Genomic DNA, 11250 nt, shown 5'->3' with positions numbered 1-11250 from the left:
TCAGCGGTCGAAAAAGTCACTCTCACCAGCCCTCCTCAGAACAGGCTGTTTCTGGGCCTGCTTCCGGGTACGCAAATGAACGCATCTGTCCACGCCCACTCCCCCTCCCCTCTCTGGGAGAGGACAAGGCTTACGCTAGCGGTACTACGCGCTAATGTTGACTGTGAAGCCATCATTCACATGTCTCAGACAGAACGTCTTTCCAAACACTGGCTTTCTTTGCCTTGAGGCGTGATTGAGCCCCGAAGGAAAACGGCGGTGTTGTGTCGGGTTCGTGGACCTGACACAGAAAGACGCCTGCCGCCACTAATGCAGGCAGCTGCTAACAAGCTTGATGCTAACTATACTGATGCCAACCACAAAAGGCCCGTGTTCAAAGTAGTTATGTTGAATGTCTCTCGATATTATCAGCTCTTGCATGTTAACGGGGACGCAAACGTTAGCAGCAGTAACCAAGCTATGTTAGCTGCTATGCTAACGTTAGACGTACACATCAACCACCAGCTTATCCGTAATGTAGGGTTATGCAGTAAAGATACAAAAAAATGATAAGAACTTACATCTCCCACACTTGTACTTGGGTCACGAAGCGTTGGTACTGTGTCCATCTTGATTCAGAGTCTTTGTACTAAGCCGGAGCTGTATGGGCCCATGTTAAAAAAAACACTCGTCCGTGAAATGCCGGGCACACACATACAAGCGTTTGGGAATGTTATTTGGTCCATGACCGTCAAAGATATAATCCAGCCACTTTTTACGGAGAGGCTCGGAAGTGGGGGGCAAAAATAAACTATCGTGTTGGTGTGTGCAGCCAACAACACCACAACTTGCGTGTCTCGCCTTCGCCATGTTTGTTGTCCAAGAGGTACTTTGCCAGGGTGGGGCTCACCTTTTCATACAGGGTGGGGGCACAGTCAGGGGTAGGAGTTAAATCCGCGTATGTCGTCATAAGCGGACCCAACTCAAACTCGGCCGTTTGAGCAGGCATTTTCACAAAATGTGGTGTAGCAAGGCAGGGAGGAAACAGACAGTTTTCAAATTCGAACCTCATAATGAGGCTACTGCAGCACACACTACTATAAGAAAACTTTCACAAAGTGAGATTTGCATAATACGGGACCTTTAAATGTCTTCAGATGGTGGGGTTGAGAAGGACACAGTTGTTTGGAAGCAGTGACGTGCAATTATTTTTATCACCGAAGTACTTCCAGTCTGAAATATCACTGAAAGGCAATACACGCTGTTGATGCCCCCCCAACAACGATGCGATTAATCGCAGAAATCCACGCGATTAATCACAATTAAAATTTCAATCACTGCCCATCACTAACCTTTAGTAATCAATTATTTATTATTATTACCATAATTGGTCATTTCCCTTAGATATCTCCTCTTCGCTGCCAAGTGCACCTACACAGCCCTCTGAACCTTCCACTGCTATCCCAGACACCCTCCCTGCAAACCCAGGTAAGCACCCAGAAAGTTTCATTTAATGGGTGAGATATCTCATTTAGCAGTAACATATTACATGTTCCGTTTGACATCATTTAAATTACTAGCTTAATTTACCAATAATTGTAAAAACCTCCTTACCTGAAAATATTTCAAGCAGTCTGCATTAGCACTAAAGTTTAGTTCAAAGCTTCACATTGATCTGACTTGAAATAACCAAAAAAATTGATTTTGATCAACCAACAAAATGGGCATAACTGTCCACAATCAAACATACCTTCTTCTAGATGTTTAGAAGGTACAAGTTTGGTCTCTAATTAAGACTCTAGTTCAACAATCGCTTAATATGTAGTGTTGGAGGTTATTTTTGTTTGAAATTGTTGACATTTTACATAGAATTGTTAAAATTATTACATTTTATGGGGTTTTTTTAAAAATAATTTTTCTATTGCAGTTGCCAGCTTTGACTGTAGCTTTGACCAGGACCTTTGCAACTGGAATCAGATGATCACAGATTCTTTTGACTGGACATGGCAGAGTGGCTCTACACCAACCCTGATGACTGGGCCCTCTGCTGACCACACTGGTGGTAATGAATTCTCCTCTGTGTAACACTTTAAAGATGACAAACCCAACATGGTGTTATGGTGTGAAGAACATCTGTACCACTGCCTGAGAAATCTGTCAATGTCACCTGATTTCTAGGTGGACACTACCTTTACATCGAGGCCAGCTCTCAGCCACATGGAAACACAGCTCGTCTCATCAGCCCTGAGTCCTCAGACTCTGGTCCTCAGTGTCTACAGTTCTGGTACCATATGTACGGCTCTGCTGATACAATGGGCCTTCATGTGTATTTGGTTCAGGGCAGATGGGCTGACACTGTTTGGCGGAAGAGGAATGACCAAGGAAATATGTGGCGTGAAGCTCAGGTGGACTTTACCCCATCTGGACCTTTTCAGGTGAGTTAAATATCAAGACCATTTCTTTTGTACACCTGTTAGATATAAGGAATTCACCAAACAAAACATTTTTAAAGCCACAAGACTATATGTATACCTATCTGACAGGGGGATGATTAAAAAAGTATTGTACAAATCTGCAATGTGTATATTTTATGCGTTTAGATAATATTTGAAGGAAGGAGAGGTTCCAATACTCACTATTATAAGCAACTTGTGTACTTGTACAATTGTAGATCATCTTTGAAGGAAGGAGAGGTTCAAATGACCGGTCTGATGTGGCCATAGATGATGTAAGACTTCATCATGGGCCTTGTGCAGGTAATTTTATTCTGTCTCTACTGACATTTTTTGTACTCAAACCAATATAAAATACATCAGTTTATCTTACTACCCTGACTAAACCAACAGCCCTCACTGACACAACCTTTGGTCATCAGGTTCTGAGATGCCTCCTGCAAATAATTCAACAACACAACCCCCAACCACAACAGCGGGACCACAACCCCCAACCACAACAGCGGGACAACAACCCCCAACCACAACAGCGGGACCACAACCCCCAACCACAACAGGGGGACAACAACCCCCAACCACAACAGCGGGACCACAGCCCCCAACCACAACAGCGGGACCACAGCCCCCAACCACAACAGTGGGACCACAGACCCCAACCACAACAGCGGGACCACAACCCCCAACCACAACAGCGGGACCACAGCCCCCAACCACAACAGCGGGACCACAACCCCCAACCACAACAGCGGGACCACAGCCCCCAACCACAACAGTGGGACCACAACCCCCAACCACAACAGCGGGACCACAGCCCCCAACCACAACAGCGGGACCACAACCCCCAACCACAACAGCGGGACCACAACCCCCAGCCACAACAGCGGGACCACAACCCCCAACCACAACAGCGGGACCACAGCCCCCTACCACAACAGCAGGACCACAACCCTCATCTACAACAACAGGTACACAACCCCAAACCACAACAGCAGGTACACAACCCCCAACCACAACAGGGGGACCACAACCCCAAACCACAACAGCAGGTACACAACCCCCAACCACAACAGTGGAACCATAACCCCCAGCGGGACCACAAACCTCAACTACAGTTAGAACACAACCTGCAGAAACAACAAGTATGTCACTATGAAGCTGGAACTTTTGTCATTTTATGTCAGTATATATGGGTGATTCTCCAACTATCAAAGAATTTGTGTCCCAGACAGAAATAAGAAAAACAAAAACATATTTTGTCTTTTTTTCTTTTTGCCACACTTACTTGACACCAAGATGAACCCTGTAAAATTTAATTATAGGTCAAGTACTATTTTTAGTTTATAAAATATGTTATTTTATGACTGTTTTTTGCTATGTTTTCTTTGTGCCTGGGTCAGATTTTGGACAAGCCTCATTATACTTATTTAATTTAAGTTTAATAGTAAGTTTATGGACAACACACACTACAAAATGTAACTTTATGGATCTTGCAACTGTTTCAGTTGTAATGTGACAGGAGCGCTCATGGACGGAGACCAGAGTTCGCTCCATGGACAGAAGTGAAACGAGGAAAATCAAGATAAATTCTCGTAAAACCAAGAGTAGATTTATTGGTCATCATTTCCAAACAGCTCATATTTCTTTTCAATGTACAAATGAGAAAAATAACATTTAATATTGTGTATTTTGAGTATAGTTAACACTATCTCTACAACAGACATTGTGACATTTAAAAATAAAAGTTACACATTGCCATTTCCAAAACAGTAATTTCCATCGATTTATTTGTTGTGATGGAAAAGATGAGCTGTGATTGAAATGACAATGCCAGTGTCATAAATATATTTATTTGGCTAATGTCACTTAAAATACTGTGCTAAATAGTTATACTAAACACTTCAACTAATTTATATTGTGAGTATGTGAAACTACAAGAATAAAATTTTAGATTTGTGATGTGATGCCACCTGTTCTTTAGATGGCACACATGGCCACAGCAGAGAGATCAAAGGCATACAGAGAGAGGATTAAATCAGATCCACTTAAATACCAAGAATTTCTCAGAAGACAGAGAAAGATACCTGAAAAAAAGAATGAGGTTGTCAGATCTGTGACACACAGAGAAAAGAAGCATGAGAAGACAATAGAGAACTTCTCAACAAACAGACAAAGAAATCTGAAAAGACTGGCTGAAGCTGAGAAGTTCTTTGGCTGGAACAACCACCACCCGAGTTTCCAGAAGACACTGGTGTTGAGTATGCCATAGTGGACAACTCTAGTTCCACTGAGCTACATTAAACACCTTTACTGCCTGCACCTTAAAACTGTACATGGACAAGAGGGAAGAAAAAGGTTGCAAGGACAAGGGTAAAGGTCTATAGGTCTTATATCTTTATGCAACTACTGTGAAGCTTGAAGGTTCTTTATGTAAAGTGGAAAGACAAGAAAAGATGAAAACAACTTCAGAAGAAAATGAAAATGGTCAATTCTCCAAAGCTCAAAACCAAACAGATGAAGCAAAGAACAAATGATTTAAGAAGAACTTTCCTGTTTCAGAGCACAATTATTTTACAGATAAAAAAGAAATACCAAAATATGTACACTGCTAGAGATCAGCAAGTGATCTCTTAAGTTGTACCTGGTAAACTTCTGAAGAAGTACCACCTGCTCTGCTCTACCAAAAAGGAGTTTAGGTTCTTCCCTAAGCTGATGAAGACAAATTTGAAATGAGCCACCAAACTCCAGTACACCCAAAAAAAAAAAAAAAATGCAATGCAACAAAGTCAGAGAAGAAGTGGAAGAAAAGATCATTTTTTGAGCATGATGACAACAGTAGAATAATAACGGGAAAGAAAGAGACAATTACAAAGGGCAAGAAACCAATGCAATAACGCTTCCTCTTTGAGTCCATGAGAATACTTCACCAGAAGTTTAAAATGGAGCATCCAGAGCATCCAATTTTGCAAAATGCAACCTTTCTGGATTGTTAAACTAACAATCAAGGACAGAGACACATGCAAAATACATGCAGACCTCCAGTTTATGGCAGAGAGACTTTTATCACAAAGTGATTACAAGTGCAAACCTTAATGACCTCATGGAGTCTGTAACAAGTCCAACAAAGGAGTGCATGTAGAGGGAGTGGCCTGACTATAAGGAAAAGAGACTACTGACCTCTGACTTTGATGGAGAAGAGCAAACCTGGCGGTTTGAATGGAGAAGCAAGGTTGAGGAGAGCAAGAACACTAAAAAACATGGAACAAACAAAAATTTTAAAGCTCATGTCACAGTCAGGGAAAAAGTTCATGGGACTGTACAAATTCTGCTGGATGATTTTTCAAACAAACTTTCAAAAAAGATGGGAAAACACATCTACCACATCATTCATCGATATTCTGCTCTCAGGACCCTGAAAGAAAATATCAAAGGAGAGGAGATTGTCTTACAAATTGATTTTGCAGAAAACTACAAATGTAAATATACAAATGTGATCCGTCCATTTTGGCGCCATTTTCCCACCAACAGGCCACTCTCCATACAGGTGTGGCTCTCACCAAAACTGGGGTGGTGTCTCTTGGTTCCATTAGCTCATCAATGTGCTACAACCCATCAGCTATCTGGGCTCATCACAACACAGTGCTACCTGACCTCAAAGGACTGAACCCAGTTGCAACCACACTGCATATCATCAGTGATGGGCTAACCAATTTTCCATGTCATTTTAAAATGGAAAAATCTATGGTTTGAGTTTGATCACAGTAAAGAGTCTTTGTTTTGTTTCCAGCAGCCAGTCCAACTTTTAACTTGTTTGTGGTTTAGAGAAGGAGCCATTTTCTACCCTCTGATTAAATGTCCGCTATTTCGTAAAGTTTAAATAATGTTTTGTTTAAAAATTGATCATGACTTGTGTCATGGATAATAAAAGTGAACATTGTTCACCAGTGCTCTGTGTCATCATTTCCAACATTTGCTGTTTTTTCCATCATGCAAAGCCATTTCCATCACAACACATATTTTTGTATAAAAAGCCATAATAATAATAACAATAATAATAATAATAATAATGATACAGTCACACTAATAATATTTAAGGGTTTTGAAAATTATGCATTTATGATTGCAGTTCATTTCTGAGATTGAAAACTCATGATTGTGTCCCTCGATTGAAAGACTTCAGTAAAACGGTTAAAAGGTTTGTCCTCTAAACAATGGGAATGTGATGTTTGGTAACCTTCTTGTTTGCTGGATCCACAATGCAAGACTCGAAGCAAGGCAAAAATGCAAACAGAAGAGAGGGTTTATTGAGAAATCAGGGAAAAGGGGAAGGGGAGAAGAAAAAGGGTAGAGGTTTAACATAGCAGTGTTGATTGCGTGGCAAGACCTGATGTAGCTGTAGCATAGCAACAGCATAGTATGGAGACAGTGGCACAGTGGATGTAGCCGGGAGACTGTGGCTCAGCAGATGTAGCAGTAGTGTAGCTTAGCATGGAGAACAATGGCTTGGTGAGATTACTGGCTCTTGGAGGCTGGAGCAATCCATGGCTTGGTGGTACTCTCTGCAGGTGTGGTCCTTGGAGCATGCAACGAGCAAGCTGTGATTCCCATGTAGAGTGGGACAATCTGGCGATCTGCATCCATCCGACCAAATCTTTTAAGCAGCAGTAATTGCATATTGTCTGCTGCTGTGCACCGCATTTCCAAGGAAGGGACAATGCCTCCCGCTGCCGCCAGATGGTGGCATTGGATGCATTATAGGGGACCAGAGAGATGTTTCCTAGTGTCTTACCTGGTTTCTTGAGATGGAGTGTGTAGAAATTCCTGAGTAGCGAGGCGTCAAGAATGAGAGAACAGGAGATCCAGGACCGTTCCTCTAGTCCATGTCCCTCCCAATCCACAGGGTATTGGAAACTGTTACCACGGCGCCAAACATCTAAGATGCAGCTGACGGTTTAGGCGGGGTGTCTGTCTATCATCTGGGAGGGAGTGTCAGTTGGTGGTTGCAACGGGCTCCCCAGGTAGTGTTTGAGGAGGAAGACACGAAAGACGGGGTGTACTTTTAGAACTGAGGGCAAACTGAGTCGCACCGCTACCAGGTTGATCACTTTGTCAATCACATACGGGCCAATGAATTGGGGAGCAAGCTTGTGACTCTCCACCTGTAAGGGTAGGTCACAAGAAGAGAGCCAGACTTTTTGACTTACCTGATACTTAGGTGCTGGGGTGCAATGGCAGTTAGCCGTCCTCTCTATGCCTTGCATAGTAGGGTGGCTTGAGCTGTCTTCCAAACTGAGCAGCACCACTCGAGATGAGCCTGTACGTAAGGGACTGACACTTGCTCCTGCAAAGGGGGTTGGAAACCCATAGCACACATGAATGGTGACATACCTATGGCTGTGCTAGTCAGTGAATTATGGGCATATTCGACCCAGGCGAACTGCTTGCTCCACGAGTATGGGTGTCACACTGTGATGTATCATAGAGCCACCTCCAGATCTTGATTAGATTGTCTTGTCTGCCTATTTGATCGTGGATGGTAGTCTGACGTGAGGCTGGGCAATGCTCCCAGAGCTTGACAAAAGCCATGCCACACGTGATGAAAACTCTGGTCCACAGTCCGACACAATATCAACCGGAATCCCATGTAGCCGGGCGATATGTTGGACCAGGATGTCTGCAGTTTCTTGAGCAGTGGAGAGCTTCTGTAAAAAGCATGAAATGTACCGCCTTTGAGAAGCAGTCGACAATGGTCAGAATGATGGTGTTACCTACCTATGGAGGTAATCCGGTGACAAAGTCGACTGCTATGTGGGACTAAGGCTGGGAAGGGATGAGGAGAGGATACAACAGCTCCACCTGTTTTTTATGCAAGGCTTTGTTGCAGGCACAGTCTCACACACAGTAACAAACTCCTGGGTGTCTGAGGCAATGTGTGGCCACCAGAACCTCCTCTTAATGAACAATAGAGTCCTGTGGATTCCTTGGTGACATGGCAGCCTGGAGGAATGTCCCTACTGAAGGACTTAGGACCTGGCATCTCAGGGGACAAAGAGTCAGTTTGGTGGGGTCTGTGAGGGAGGTGGTTTGGTTCACTGGTACTCCAGACATCAGCTCGCGGGAACAAGAGTCAGAAACCCTAGACAGTGCATCAGATTTACTGTTCATAGTCACAGGGTGGTAGGTGAGAGTAAAATCAAACTGACCCAAGAACAGCACCCACTGTGCCTTGCATGAGTTGAGACACCTAGCAATGCTGAGGTAATCAAGATTCTTACGTTCGGTCCAGATAATGAAAGGATGCTGGGTACCCTCCAGCCAGTGATGCCATTCTTGGAGGACAACAGTTCTTGATTTCCTGCGTAATAACCTCTCTCAGAATCCGACAGGTGTCGTGAGAGAAAGGCACATGGATGGCAAGTTATTTTCAGCAATAGTGTCATCACATTTGGTGTGTGTTCAGTGTAGGAAGAGAGGGTAAAAATGGGCTTCTAAGGGAATTTCTTGTGTGCATCAGATGGACCAATCAGAGAAGTGCATGCTGTGTCCTGCGTAATACAATTAACCAGCTTCAAGATTTTAGAGATTTGTGCATATGTAGCATTTTTTTGAGTGTATAATTAGTGTGAAGTGCAGTGTGAGTCTGTAGTGTAGTTGTTTTTTGTTATGTGCATCTGAAAAATGCTGCACTATTTCCTGGAGGATTCTGTTGGGTCTCTGTAAACTTGATTTGATTCTGATTTGAATTGATAAAGCACTTTGCGACTCTGTTTGTGAAAAGTGCTCTATAAATAAAATTTACTTACTTACTTACTATTTGAGCAGGGAGTGCACATTGGAGCACATTAGAGACACGGTGCACAAGTCTGAACCAGAAAGTGAGTGGTCTGACCTTCTGTAGTTTTGGAAGAAGAGAGGAAGACAAGCCACCAACACACACCCAGGGTGCTACCTGGTGGTCTGCAGGTGGAGGAGGTTGGGGCAAGGGACATAATTGGCACAACTGTCAGACCAGCTGATCCAGTATTACTTCACACAAAGGATCTGCTCACTGGTACAAGACTGTTGCTGCACTCTCTGGACATTACCACAACAAATGCCTTCACCTTGCACCATGAGATCAGCAGTGCCAGACAGATGCAGCCCATGACGCAGAATGACTTCATGGTGGAGCTGCTGCATCAGCTTTGTGGTGTGGACAAGGCAGGTGTTCTCCAGAGCACGAGAGCAGATCATGGTCCTGTGTCCATTTGCCTGTGCGACAGACACAAGTCAGAGGGTCGCCAAAGGTAGACTGAAGTGCAGATGCTGCCTGGAGGTGAACAACAAGAGGGCTGACACACTGAAATTGTGAGGGCTGTGATGTGTCCCTCTGTGTTGAGGACAGGAACTGTTTTAGAGAGTGGCATAAGTGATCTATGTGATATTGTTTGTATATATTTGTAATAGTTGCATATTGTTTTCTGGGTTGTGAAAATGGTTCATTAAACATGTTTGTCCATCATATTGTGACACTAGATTGGTTTGGAAATATTTGTATATAGTTTTACTAAAAAAACACCTGAGGTATTGCTGCATTTTCATTTAAATAGTAAAATATAACTGTTATTTGTCAAATTTGTAATTATTGTTTGGAAGTTTTCTATTTATATGTTCATTCTAAGTTATGAGAATGGGTCATTCAACATGTTTTGGGTGAAAAACTGTAAAAAAGGACATTTTTTTCCTACTTGGATTTCGTGTTTTTTGTGTGATTTTTGGTTCAGGTTTATTAACACAGCATGTCAAATAAAAAAAATTACTGTACAGTCACACAGGTGAGGTTGTGCTGGAAAAAAATGAAACCAAATAAGGCAAAGTAAACAGATTTTTAATGAGAGATATGAAGGCAAAATCAAAAATCACAGACTCCAGAGGGTTTAACCATGGAGGAAAGTGCTCAGTAGGGCCAACTGATTCCAGCCACTCTCCACCGCAGCCATGCAGAATTGCAGGGTGCACTCGGTGACAGACATGCTTCCTTGTTTGAGGAAGAACAGGCACTGACCAGCTTCCTTGCCTTGTAAGGGATGGTCTAAGACCCTCTTCATCTCAGCTGAGAGCTGGCTGTAGTAATGGCAAATTGGGGAGTTAGTATTCCATACTCACTCAGAAGCCTTCCCCGTCAGGAGGCTGAGAATGAAGGCAACTCAGACTTTATCTGTGGCATAGGCTGTTAGTTGCCATTCAAAGATGAAGCTGCATTTTAGAAGGAATTCTCCAGAGGCACCTATGGAGCATCAGGTGAGTGACTACCTGAGGTTGAGGTCGTCTGGACGGTTGACTGCATGGCAGCCGGTCTGGTGGTCATGGCTTGAAATGGACGACTTTGTAATTGGGCTGAAAATTGCGCCATTAGGGAGCCTAATTGGGTGACCTGACTCGTGAGTGACTGTAGAGCAGCAATAATTCCTTGCAAATCCTGTCCACGCCTGCTGATTGCCCTACCCTGAGCACCAAGAACCTGGGTGATTGATTCCGGGTCAGCGGAATTCATAGTGGCCCAACTGACAGACTGTGATATTTGGTGAACCACCTTATTGCTGGACCCGCAATGCAAGATTCGGAGCAAGGCAAATGTGCACACAGAAAACAGGATTCATCAAGAAATCAGGAAAAAGGGGAAGGGGAGAAGAAAAAGGGCGGAGGTTTAGTATAGTGATGTTAATGGTGTGGCAAGACCTGATGTAGCTGTAGCATAGCAACAGCATAGTTTGGAGACAGTGGCTCACTGGAGGTAGCTTTGCCATTGCCTGGAGACTGTGGCTCAGTAGATGTAGCAGTG

The sequence above is a fragment of the Sphaeramia orbicularis genome, chromosome 17 (assembly GCF_902148855.1).
Source record: "Sphaeramia orbicularis chromosome 17, fSphaOr1.1, whole genome shotgun sequence".
NCBI lineage: Eukaryota > Metazoa > Chordata > Actinopteri > Kurtiformes > Apogonidae > Sphaeramia > Sphaeramia orbicularis.
The sequence above is the reverse complement of the archived record's forward strand: the minus strand, read 5'-3'. Positions refer to the sequence as shown.